Raw genomic sequence first — 13,710 nt, 5'->3', positions numbered from 1 at the left:
AGATCATATCAACGACTTGTATACTACAACATGCAAGTGGTATGTCTGGTCACCGCACAGTGTCAATGCAGGCATGAACCCACTATCGAGCATAAGTACTCCTCTTGGAGTTAAAAGCATCTACTTGGCCGAGCATCTACTAGTAACGGAGAGCATGCAAGATCATAAACAACACATAAGCATAACTTTGATAATCAACATAACAAGTATTCTCTATTCATCGGATCCCAACAAACGCAACATATAGAATTACATATAGATGATCTTGATCATGATAGGCAGCTCACAAGATCCGACAATGATAGCACAATGGGGAGAAGACAACCATCTAGCTACCGCTATGGACCCATAGTCCAGGGGTAGACTACTCACTCATCACTCCGGAGGCGACCATGGCGGTGTAGAGTCCTCCGGGAGATGATTCCCTCTCCGGCAGTGGTGCCGGAGGCGATCTCCGAGATCCCCCGAGATGGGATCGGCGGCGACGGCGTCTCGCGTAAGGTTTTCCGTATCGTGGCTCTCGATACCGGAAGTTTCGTCACGGAGGCTTTAAGTAGGCGGAAGGGCAAGTCGAGAGGGGGCACAGGGGCCCCGGATGACGAGGGCGGCGCGGCCAAGGGGGGCCGCGCCGCCCTAGGGTTTGGCTCCCTCGTGGCCCCACTTCCTTTCGTCTTCGGACTTCGGAAGCTTCGTGAGAAAATAGGCCTCTCGGGCTTTTATTTCGTCCAATTCCGAGAATATTTCTTTACTAGGATTTCTCGAAACCAAAAACAGCGGAAAAACAGCAATCGGCACTTCGGCATCTTGTTAATAGGTTAGTTCCAGAAAATGCACGAATATGACATAAAGTGTGCATAAAACATGTAGATAACATCAATAATGTGGCATGGAACACAAGAAATTATCGATACGTTGGAGACGTATCAGCTGCCAATCATGTCTGGGAACCCTCTAGACTCGTTGATAGACAACAACCGCCTTGTATCCACAATTGTTAGCTCCCTACAGTAATGTTGTCTGAACACGGCAATCACGGCTCGCAAAACCGGTACATGGACCCAAGATAGGTGCTCTCACCCATTCGAAGATATTCATCGAATATATCAAAAGCCATTCCATATGATAGCATGCGAATAAATGCGGAACATTTTTGGTAGGAGGTGAAGCCTAGCACACTTGTTGCATCGGGTCTGCATTGGAAGTAGGGGTCGTAGTCTCTGACGCCCCGTAGAATGACCATGAACAGGTTCATTGACATGGTCTGCGTGGACCGATCGGACTCTTCGTCGGAAGAGAAGTCAACGACCTCCGCGCGGAACTTGTCCATCATCTGCCACACATCCATCCGCGTGGGTAGCAACTGTGGATCGATGGCGGCGCACAATACCGCCCAAAACACGAGTAAGAAACCTTCATGCGCAATTGACCGAATGGGTCGTCGGCGGCGAGGCCGGGCAGCACAACTGGCAGAGTTTGGACCCCAAACAGGCGACATGTGCGCGCCAGAACCTACCCTGACTAAGATCCTGTTATCCGACGAGGCGAGGACCAAGCAGATGGCGTGTACTGCGACAGGGCGGCGGGGGGAGGGGGGGTTGGGGTGGTGGCGTCGCACTAGGGCGGCAAAGAAGGAAAAAAACAAATCGAATCGGTCGATTTCGTCCCTGGCGTGCGAGACCGGGAAGAAAAGGAGGACGCTCGGCGCGACCGCGCAGCGTCCGCGGAGACACAAACCTGCCGCATATTTGGGCCACGATTGTGTCGCCGCGGACGGCCTGGTCACTTTGCGTTGACCCTGCTGGAGCATGATCTAGGCGCATTTTCGATCTGCGCGAACGCAAACGGTCGCTCAGCGTACCTTTAGGGCATCTCCAACGGGGTGACCCATCCCGCGCCCGCGCGTCCGGATGGGTCCAGCTGGACAAAAATGCGGCCCAACGCGGGGACGCACCGCAAAAGCGGATGACTGCGGCGTCCGGAACGACGCAAACCCGGGCCAAATCTGGGCCGAGTTTGCGTGGCTGCGGATGGCACGCGGCGTCCTCGCGTGTCCACCTGGTCCGCGTGGCTGGCCCAGCTGTCGGTGCCCCAGTCCTATTAAATGTGGACTGGGGGAGGGGGACTGTCCCTATCCAGTCCCCACTCTCCACTCCGGCCACACGCACGCGCGGGCTAGAGCTTCCGCGCCGCCATGGCCCCGAAGTGCGAGTTTTCTCCGTCCGCGAACGACCACGAGGCCGGCAGCAGCCGGCCAGTCGCGCCGGCGGCGTTCGCCATGGGGCCGCCGGCTATCCCCAGACGCGACTCGATCTACGTCACCGTTGCGGTCGCGCAGATGTTCTGGGACGCCGGTGTCCCAATGCCGTGGGGGGACGTGCACCTCCCCCACGGCTGGCACCTGAGCCCAGATCGGGTTCCGGTGCCGCCCATCCCGGCCTCCGGCCGCGCCCGCGTCGCGGAGATCCGGAGGCGCCGCACGCAGCTGCCGGCGGACCTCCAAGAGGACCCCGCGTACGGCGACGCAAGTCCCAACTGGGACTTGTGGTTCGAGGTGGAGCACGATGCGCGCCGACACACGTGCTTCACGTCCGCGACGCGCGGCAGCCGCGCACACCTGCAAGGCGGGATGGCCGCCGCCCCGGTGGCCTGTACATCGACGAGCCCCAGCCGCAGGCCCAGCAGCAGGAGGACGAGGACGACCCGGAGCTGCAGGCGGCGCTCGCGCCGTCCCGCGAGCAGTGCGGCCTCGACGAGCTGGCCAAATGGCCGCACCTCGCCGAGACGCTGCGCGCCTCCGCGCTGGAGGAGAAAGCCACCCAGGAGGACGCCCAGGCGGAGGCGTGGGCCTTCCTCGAGATGGCGCGCCGGCAGGGAGGAGGACACGCGCCGGGCGGCGCTCCGGGTGGGGGAGGAGCGCAGGGCCACGCTCCGGCTAGAGGCGGAGGTGCAGGCCGCAGCGGAGGAGCAGCTCCGCAAGGAGTCCACGCGGAGGGCACGGCTGCGCAGGCCGACGAGCCCGCCGAACCCGCACTCCGCCTGGGAAAGGGCGCAGTGGTCGCGCTGGCCGGAGTCCCCGGCGCCCTCCGGCGTTTCGAGCCGGAACAGCGCGTCTCCGCCGGGGGGCGTCGTCATCATCGACGCCGCCGACGACGAGTACTACTGGGGGTAGTACTGCCGGCGGCCACCACGTGCTCGCAAACCCTGGCTAGGGTTTGCTTTTTTTTTTTAGTTTAAAGCCCATATAGGGCTTTCTTTTGTGTAAAAATTGCCTAAAATAGGGCTAAGTTTAATTAACAACTAGTTTAAATTTATTTTTTGTTGTTTTGCTTTTTCAATTTCATTTTTGTTTTTTTATTACATATGTGTTGCGTCCGCGCGTTGGGCGCAGCGTGCGACCCAAACGGACACGCGGACGCGGGCCGCTGCCCGCGTGTCCGCTCGGCCACCCAAACGACCCAAAACGGAGCGCGTCCGTTTGGATCGCTCGTTTGGAGATGCCCTTAGGTTGCCCCGTTGGAGATGCCCTAACAGTAGCATCTGGTGCAGAGTTGTATGGGGTGCACCGGCCGGTTCAGCTGAATTGTTCTTGTTTTTTCATAAGAGCAACCATTAGTGGCCGGGTTCCACTATCAAAAGCATCCGCCAGAAAGCATCAATTCCTAGTTCCATTAGTAGATGATATTCCCCGGCCCCTTCTGATGAGTTCTTTTAATTTTCATGTTTGAATATCAAAAGCATCCATGGAACACCACCAATTCAAGTGAATCTTTATTTTTTTTTTGCTTGTAAATAATACTACTCGTATTGAACAGTGCCATTTTTTTTCATGTTTGATCTACATTAGAATTGCAGCTTACCCTACGATGAGAAGTGGTTCGACCTAAATTAAACCGCGCTAAAACTTATAAGGCACCACAATTGTAATGTCATGTTTACCATTTTGAATGAGGTGACGGTACACATGAGCCCAATCGGGTGCAACACGGCTCCTCTTCTTGAGGGTACACAGACAAGAGAGCAAAGACACACTGAATGAAATCACTATACTTAAATCAGTAACAAACAAATCGTCCCTCGAATCACAAAGCAATATATTCCCCATCACTGCTCCGCTGATTTTGATCCGGCATCGGCCGATGCATATACGGCAACGGCGGCAGAAAAATCTGAGCACGTCAGTACATTTATAGCGTTAACAGGAAAAGGACCTGAAGTGTTGGTGCTATCCGTGGGGGGCTGGCTAGAGTAGAACAAAACTTGAACAGAGAAAAAGGTAGCATTCAAAATTAAATAATGAGCAGACAAAAGTATTATGATATCAAATCCAAATGCAATGCTGCTCACCTTCACCTAACGCGCGCGACCGAACCGGTAGTAAAATAAGCGAGTGCCTTTTTACTTCCATTACTGGTGGAAAATATTCCTTTCTCTCCAGCATGGATAGATTTGGAAGGTGTTTGGTACCCAGCCACAATTTGCGAATCCAAAGTTTGGTAATTTGGCATGTGTTTAGTTTTTGCTATACTTTTAGGTTGCTACACTTTATTATCAATATGCCTACCTATCATGGAGTGAATTTGTTGCCAACTTTTATCACACTTTATGGCTTCAAAATTTTAAGCCACACTTGCTAAATTTAGGTTTGGTAAAGTGTGGTTAGGAACCAAATAGGCTCTTACTTTCGAGAAGAAAACACTTCCTTTCATCCATAATAAGTGTTAGAGTTTAGTATACATATGTCTAAATTTAAACTAAACTTCTGACTCTTATTATGAATAGGAGTAAGTAGTACTTTTTGTTAAAAAAAGTATTTCATCCGATCCAAAATAATTGTCTAAAAATAGATATATTTAGACATACTTTGATGTGTAAATACCTTTATTTTTAGATAATTATTTTAAATCATACTAGGGAGTATCAAAGCGTGCCAGCAGACAAGAAGATAAAAACGAACGTGATATACGCGCAACGGCGCAGTTGCAATACAAGATGGCGACGGCGCATCAAGCTGCAGCACAAAGCTGCCGTCAAGCTTTACACCGTCATATTTTATTGTGTGTGACCGACCCGGCCATCCGCAGTGCTGCGTTTGTGCTGGATGGTCACGCCTGCCTGCTTGCTGCGCAAAAGGCACACGGCGAAAAGTGGTGTAGCGCGCAAAAGCGACGTGGAAACCGAGGATGCATCTTACATAGGCATAGCGATTGTGCCGTGCAGCCGATCGAGCTCAGATCTGCATGCATGGACACGCAGCCGAGCCCGGATACAGTGGAACTAAAATTTTAAACATAAGGCTCGAAAGTCCTGTTTTGAATTAACAAAGCCATCAACCGGCCAGGAGTTACAACATTACACCACATCACGCACACCACGGCAAGAAAGATACAAGGGTACACACAGAACGAATTACAACACTGCACTAAGAGCGAGACAAGCTTGCAGAAGTGCAGACCACCGCTGTTCGGCACCAAGGACACCAGCCGGAGGCACGGCGAGGCACTGCCCGAAGCAGAGTTGTAGTCTTGAATCCGAGGAGAACAACCGGGACTACAAGACCCGAGGCACCAACCTGTTCTCATGCCGAAGAGGGCCCCCGCCCTCTCGCCCGGCTCGAAGGCGTCGAACCATCGGACATGAGAGAAGCTCACCCGAGAGCTGCAGAGGTGTTGGGCACCGGACCCGGCGCCGCCCTGGAGAAAGACTACCTTGACGAAGATCACACAAACCGGCCACACTGCCGAGCACTTGGACACCCCCCAGCGACGAGAAATCCGTCGGGAGCACCTGCAGAGGATGGGGCAGACTGTCGTCGACACACGCATACGGGCCAAAGATCACCGCAGCTGCTCATGAACCAGCATTGCCCAAAAGCTTCAACCTTCAGCTCCGCCACCCTACCCAAACCTCCTCAGGAGGCGCCTCCAAGAAGGTCACGGCGCAGCCGCGCGTCGCCGCCGCCCAATCGCGAAGATTTTGGACTTTCGTCCGGGAGGCGGGAAAAGGTGAGCATGAGTCAAGGGCATCCGCTACTACCTCCGGGGCCGACGTGAACCGTAGATCCACGCCGCAGACGCCGCCCGCCGCCGCCTCACAACCCGAGGAGTCGAGGACGCCGGACCGAGGCACCCACCACGATGCCCGCCGCAGGACATCGGGGGGGACGAACCAGCGCCCTCGCCGCTCATCGACCGTGACGCATCGGAGCTGCCCACCCGAGGCAGCCCAGTATGAGGCCCGGACCTAGGCCCGCGAAGCCCGGATCCGGGCCCGCCACCGCCACCCCCGGCCACGGGCACGCCGCCGCAGGGCCGCGCCAGCCCGGCCAGAAGCCGCGCCGCCACCCCGCCGTCGTTGCGTCTTCACCACGCCGTGGTCGGCCACCGCGCCGGACTCGAGCACGGCGCCCCCGCCGACCGCGCCGGCCCCGCGCCACCACGCGCCACGCGGGAGAGAGAGCCCCGCCGCCGCCGGCGCCCCGGGCTTTGCCCGGCGACGCCTACGGCGGCGGCGAGGGAGGGACAGTGGGAGGAGGGGCTGTAGGTTGGGGGGAGGCGAGGGTTTCGCCCTGCGCTCGCGGGAGCGACAGGACGAAAAACCAGCCCAGTGGAACTAAAATCGGGCGTTTAAATTTCAACTATCAAAATATATAAAGGTGAAAAGGTAAAAATGATCCAAGCCTTCGCCGAATCAAAAGTACAAATCAGTCATTGTACTCGTGGCGGAAGACTGCCCATATGACTTCACTGGATCTGTCCACTGCAGCAGCGATGCCGTCACTGCTTACTGGTTGTTCCTTGTCGTGTGCACGAACCGCTACCGTAGGTGGTAGACTGGGGTAGCCGATCGACGTGCCTACCTTGTGATACCGGTGACGCTGATCGATTGAGATCTCGCCATCTCTCCCGTCCTGGCACTTACGTATTCCGTTTTACTCATTGATCGCAAGTGTGGGCTCCATCGTCCAGCTCCATGTCTTTTGATAATCAACGCAAAAATCTCTTCATACTTGACTCGAAAAAAAACTCCCTCCCGGGTCGCCACGCACGGGCGACTCCGGAGGCGACAACACCCACAAAACCCTAGAGCGCCGCCGGGATCCCCTCCTCCGGCCGCTGCCGCCGCCAGGGCCGGCGGTGGCGGCCACGCCTGGCCATCGAAGATGGCGGGCGCGGGCGGGCGCGCCCCGGCGGGTCCCCTTCGTGCGGCGGCGGGACGCCATGGGCGGCGCGGCGGGCTAGTGCGGTCGGCGGCGCGGGGGCTACGCAGGCTCTGCGACGCGCGGCGGAGGTCCGGGGAGGGTTGCGGAGCGGCGCCATGGCGGAGGCCGGCGAGGTCTGCAGCGGGCGGCACCTTCGAGGTGGACTGCTTCGTTGGGCCTGTTCCATGTTACTCCCTCCATTTCATGAAAAACATTCAAGGTTTTTAATATATCTATGTACTATTTAGTGTTTAGGGAAATTCAATTCGGCTCCCGGGTGCGTATGCTCCCTCTACCAACAAAACATATTTCGAAGTGTGGAAAAATTTTGACAAAAAATTCTACATGTACATCTCCATAATATATGTGTATGCGTCAAGTTTCACGAAAATATAATATTTTTTGTGACCTATGTAAAAAAGAGAAAACTTATCCTGTGAAAAGCATTGTTTTCAGCACTGATTTTTGTCTTTTTTACACACGCTACATGATAAGTTCATTTTTTATGAAACGACTTTGTGAGCGCGTAGCACATGAAGATGTACGTGCGAATTTTTTGTTTCATTTTTTTTGAAATTTAAAATATGTGTAAGATGCATTTCAAAATATAGGGAGCATATGCTCCCATGTTCCAAAACATCGCTCTCGTAGTGTTTAGATACATCTAATTTTTTTAAAACAATTACACTAGTTTCATGTGACAGAGTTAGTAGTAAGTCGTTTTGCTTCGGTTTAAATTAAAAATTAACGTTCACTTTCGGCAAAGCATCGGCGTGCGACGTGGGCGCGATATGCCGAACATCGACCTGTCGACGAGGCAACCATGACCGGGAATCTTTATGCAGCTGACAAAAGAAAACTGCACTGTAGATGATATCACGTTCGCGGTACGTGCACGTGGCATGCGTGCAGTGTAGTCCTTTGTTCGCGTGTCACTGCGTATACTCATATATCTTTCATGTCGTGACAAAGAGTGTCCTTTGTGCACGCACAGGATCACACGTACTCATGTGCTATGCGCCTATGCTCATGTGCAATATGTATATTTGTGTGGGTTCAAGTAATTAGGTGTTGTTCCATGGATACGACTCCTCAATTCTATTTTCGATAGAACTGGTTGACAATTAAATCTATTTTTCTATTATTTAACTATTCATAATAGCGAGAAAAGAAAGCTCGGAGCAAGTGTGGCCTTAAGTTTATATCCTCTTTGCCTTATGATTCATTAATTCTCTTTCTCGATGGAACAGGTTCTTGTTATTGATGGAAAAAATGCTAAGCTACTACTTTAAGGCCTCTCCGCTGGTGCCTCAGCATGCAGCTGCACGAGTCACCGCACACATAGAGTCGTGCACCAACTGCACCGGCTCCACCCAGCACTGACATCGCCTGCACCGGCTGCCCCTTTGCCACCCCACTGGCAAGTTCACCATGGCAGGAGGGGCTCTTGCCTGCACCACCCCCTCTAGTGCACGTATTCCCTCTACTAGCGTTGACACCCGATTGACCATGGGAAATATCAGTGATCGTGGACCAGACCAAGGACGATAACGACGAGCAGTAGCTAGGCCTAAGGTTTCAGCCAATTTATCTTTTATTTTCTATACCTTTTTAATTTTCTTTTCTACTATGTAAATTAAGTTTGAAATTTAAGAATTTGCCCCGAAAAAAAAGATACGTTGAGCCGTTGGACTGTCGTCGACCCAAACGAAAAAGGGTGTCCAGACTTGAAATTTCATGTCTATGGTCCGATCCAAACGTAACTAAATCAAACACCTTTATGTTTGAAATGTGTTGTGCGTATGCTTTATGGGTATATCAACGACATGGCCTAGATCCGGCAAGCCCGGGTGGCCCATAGTTGGTGGTGAGGCATGTGGCCCATCGGGCGGCCCAGTTGCTGTAGATCCTGAAGGATGAAGTCCAGCCCAGAAACAGGAAGCCGGATCTCAACCGACCTACGAAGGAGGCCGGATCCGTGACGGCCCATGAAGTATCCGGATCCAGCACGTTCTTAGAGGAAGGCGGATCCTTGACGTACACGGCAAGACATTGTACCGTAGTTAGGCAACTTGTATTCCGGCTAGGACTCTCCATGTAAACTCTAGATCCGTGCGCCTTTATTAGCCAGATCCCGGGAGCCCTAGAGGCACAACCACAACTCATTGTAACAACGCGAAAGCACCCAGATAATTCCAGACAAGCAGCAGTAGGCCCTGTCCTCGTGCATGTGTTCCGAAGCTGGGTAAATCGCGTACCACCGTCCCGTGTGCACTCCCCCCTATGGCCCCTACTTCTTCTCCCCCTCGTGAGGGTCCCTCCTCCGAGGTACCGTCGATTAGGCAACGACAGTTGGCACCCACCGTGGGGCCAGCGGCGTCTGGAGGCCGGAACCGGGAGGGTTCCGCCATGGGAAGCTACGACGACACCATCGGCCGTGGGGCGCGTCCTTTACGCCGGAAATCTGCCGATCGTCCCTCCGGATGAGTGCGGATTCGGCTAAGACCGACCCCGTCAAGCTCTCCATCGTCCCGCTTGGCGGCATACACATCTTCATCGGGAAACCGTCGATTCCGACGGAAACCCACTCGGTAAGTAGCGCCGACGCGACCGCCGCCGAGCGGGACGCAGGCCGCGAAGATCCGATTCGAGACGCAGAACTTCCCAAGGAAGATTCCGCCTTAGATCTGAAAAAATCAAAGCCCACCCAATCCGCCCATGAGCAGGAAATAAAGGTGGAAGACCAATGCAGATCCGCCTGGGTCTCCCAGGTGTTAGAGAAGCAAAAGTGTCACTTCGTGCACTTCTTGGCCCATACCGTCGGAACCGCCCCTCAAGAAGCCGGAGCTGGTCCCGAGCAGGTCGCGGCCCCGGAAAACAACGCTGCTCCGGATCAGCACGAGGCTGTCGGAGAAAGCGGAACTCCGGTTGAAGAGTCGATTCTGGGTAATCTAAGCCCAATCTCCGGGGATGCCCCCTCCATGGATACTGAAGAGTTCGATCGCAAGGTGAAGGAATACGGATACGGTGATCAGCCCGAAGTTGAATCCGCCCAGCCTCAACAGGTCCTCGCAACCTTGGTGGCGCTGGATCAACGCGAATCAGAGGATGATAACACCTATTCCGATCCACAGCCATCCCGTGCAGGATCTCCGCTCTCGCGGGAGCGTCCGCACAAGGAAGTGCTGTCTCCAGAAGAGCTGGTTGAGCAAGCAGGCATGGAGGCAATCGCGCACTCGGATATTCTCAACAAACCCATAACCCCCGACGATGCCGCGATCCGGAGGCTCTAGAAGCTAAAAGACAGGAGATGCCGGCAACAGCCTGTAACTCGCCGTAACCGCAGCGGCAATGCCGGATGAGAGGAAAGAAGCCGCGCACTTCGTGGAAATATTCCACCAGCAAGAGCTTGAGGTTGACGAACAACTCGGTTAAAGTCAAGGAGCTCCGAAGCAACATCGGAAAGACAAGGTCACCGAGCTTCAGCGGGAGGCCGATAAAATCAGGCGGGATGCTATACCTCCCCGCAAGATTACCTTCGCGACCCCCACTGAGAAACAGCCACTGGCGACTCCAAAGGATAACATGAAGAAGGCTGCGGAGATCTTGAAGAAAAAGACCGAGGAAATTGACATCAAATACGTCCGTACGCTCGTTGCCTCAGCAATGAAGCAGCAGAGCAAGGCAGTCACTTCGCGCAGGTTGGAATCCAACCCGGAGCATTGCGTCAGCCCGCGCAGAAGGACGCCTACGACAATCGCCACCGCGACGACGAATCGTGAACCGGATCCTCGGAACGCAGAAGGAAAACCAGAGAACACCCAAATCCAATCCCCGTACCAACAAAGACACCTCCGTCAGATCCGAGAAAGGGAAAGGATGCGATGTACACTGGTAGGAACAAGTACCGGAACCCCTCACCTCCACCCAACGGACACCCGCGTCCTCCACTCCCTCGCCGCCGTAGTCCAGTCGGAAACACCAGGCCTCACGGTCCGGTGGAATCAACATCCGCGACAACGTGCGGCCTCCGAGGAACAGAGAGCGTACGCCGGAACCCCACCGAAGCCGGAACAACGATCGAGAACCCGAGCCCGGGAGGAGTCGGAACGAGGAGCGTGACCCGAGCTCCGCGTAAGCCGGAACGACGAAGGCAACCACGCACCATGGTGAAGGCAGCCATCGAAGCCGGAGTCAACACCGTGAAGGACGGGGAGATTCGGATGGCGGAAGCAAGAGGTCACATCGGCCCCCTCGCAGGTCTCCCTCACCACCACCTAGCGGTGGAGGCGGAGGCGGCGGCCGGAGATCTCGCTCTCGCTCAAAATCCCCCCGCCACAGCTCGCGTGACGCGCGGGAACGTCTCAACGAATACAGAACTGATTACATAGGCCCAAAGTGCTTTGGCTGGATGATTCGAGAGGAACCAACGCCAAGGATGAACCTCAAGCTACCCAGAAACCTGAAGACCTATGATGGCACCGAAAGGCCGGATACCTGGATTGAGGATTACTATAATGCAAGAACCTTGCCGGAGGAACCCCTAATATCGCCCGCCGCATGCTTCAGCTTGTACCTTGTAGGTCCAGCCCGGATCCGGCTCGCCGACCTCGAGAAAAATTCCATCTTTTGCTGGTTCGACCTGAAGACCGCCTTCGAAAAGCACTTCAGGGGCACCTACAAAAGACCTGCCACAACAAGCGACTTACAGGCATGTATCCAGAAGAAGGGTGAAACATCAAGGAACTTCCTCACCCGATGGTTGGCATGCAGAAACGAGTGTGAAAATGTCGATCACACGACAGCTATGCATGCCTTTATAGGAGGATTGTAGAGAGGAGGATTGCTGCGACACAAGCTCACTTGCTTGGCTAACGCAAACAAACTGACTTTGGATGACATGATCTCCATTGCCAGCGATCACACTGCCGCCGATGACGACGCAGGGGAGACCTAGCAGCCACAAGCAATCCCCCCGCACCAGCAAAAGAAGAACCGTGATAACGGTAACACCAGCGGCACTAAGCGGAAAAACCCCCTGATGACCGAAGAGTGGCGGATCCGAGATGGTCGCCATGGCGTTCCAACGCGGAGGTCAAGGAGGCGGAAGAGGCCGCGGCCGCGGAGGCGGAGCCGGCGGGGGCCGACAGCCGAAGTGACGAGGTCACCGCCGCCGGAACCCGCGCTCCCCAAACATACGAGGAGTACAGAGACATGCCCTGCCTGGCCCACTTGGATCCGGCTACGGGGAAGTCCACTCACACTAACCGCAACTGCAAGTGGGTCAATGATCTGAAGAACGACCCGGAAGCAGGATATAAGCGAGCCCGGAAGCACCGCCCACGTGGCAAAGGAGGCAAGGGCAAGAACAAGGACAAAGAGGAAGACAGTTCCGATGCGATGGATGAGGATGACGCTTCGCCGGAACCTAAACACGGATCCGCAGCTAAATCCAACCCCTTTGGCAAAAAGAGTGTCGGCGCGTACCACACCTTCCTTGGAACCCCAACAGTCCGCGCAAGCAAATTAGCTTTCCGGATCCTGAACGCCACAGTTCCGGCTGTGCCGCAGTATGTCAGGTGGTCGGAAGTCCCGTGCACTTTTGATAGGCAGGATCACCCTACAATTGTGCCAAAAGAATGCTACGTCTTGGTTGTGAGTCCCCGCATTGATGGGTATGACTTCTCCAAGTGCCTCATGGATGGCGGAGCCAGCTTGAACATCATGTACCTGGAGACTCTGGAGCGGATGAACCTTACCAAGGAGCAGCTTAAGCATAGCACCACCGAATTTCATGGTGTGGTTCCGGGTAAAAAGGCGAACTCCCTTGGCAGCATCAGACTTCCCGTGGCCTTCGGCGACATCAATAATTTTCGCGAAGAGATGATCACGTTTGAGGTCGTGCCCTTCAAGAGCTCCTACCACGTCATCTTCGGCAGGCCCACCTACCACAGGTTCCACGCAAGAGCATGCTACATCTACAACAAGCTCAAGATTCCGGGTACAAATGGTATGATTACCGTATCCGGAGACTACAAGAAGGCTCATGAGTGCGAGTTGGGCGAAGCCGCCTGTCGCAGGTCCGTGATATCCGGAGAGGAGCCGAAAGGCTACGGAGCCGCGGTGGATCCGACCGAGATGCAGACCACCAAGAAGCAGATCTCCGAACAGAAAAACTCCTTCAAGGCCGCGATAGAGACCAAGAAAGTCAACTTCAAGGAAGATGACGCTACCAAGCAGGTCTCAGTCGGAGCCAACATGGACCCCAAATAGGAAGACGCGCTCGTCGAGTTTCTCCGCGCTAACATGGATATCTTCGCATGGCAACCTTCTGACATGTCCGGAGTACCAAGGGAACTCGCCGAGCACTACCTCAACATAAACCCGGGGGCTAAACCGGTGAAGCAAGCTATGCGACGCTTTGGAGACAAGAAGCGCCGCGCCATAGGAATGGAATTAGAAAAGTTACTAGAGGCAGGTTTTGTAATAGAAGGTTGATGACCCACAAGTAT

Source organism: Lolium rigidum, chromosome 7, assembly GCF_022539505.1.
Source record: "Lolium rigidum isolate FL_2022 chromosome 7, APGP_CSIRO_Lrig_0.1, whole genome shotgun sequence".
NCBI classification, from domain to species: Eukaryota; Viridiplantae; Streptophyta; class Magnoliopsida; order Poales; family Poaceae; genus Lolium; species Lolium rigidum.
The sequence above is the reverse complement of the archived record's forward strand: the minus strand, read 5'-3'. Positions refer to the sequence as shown.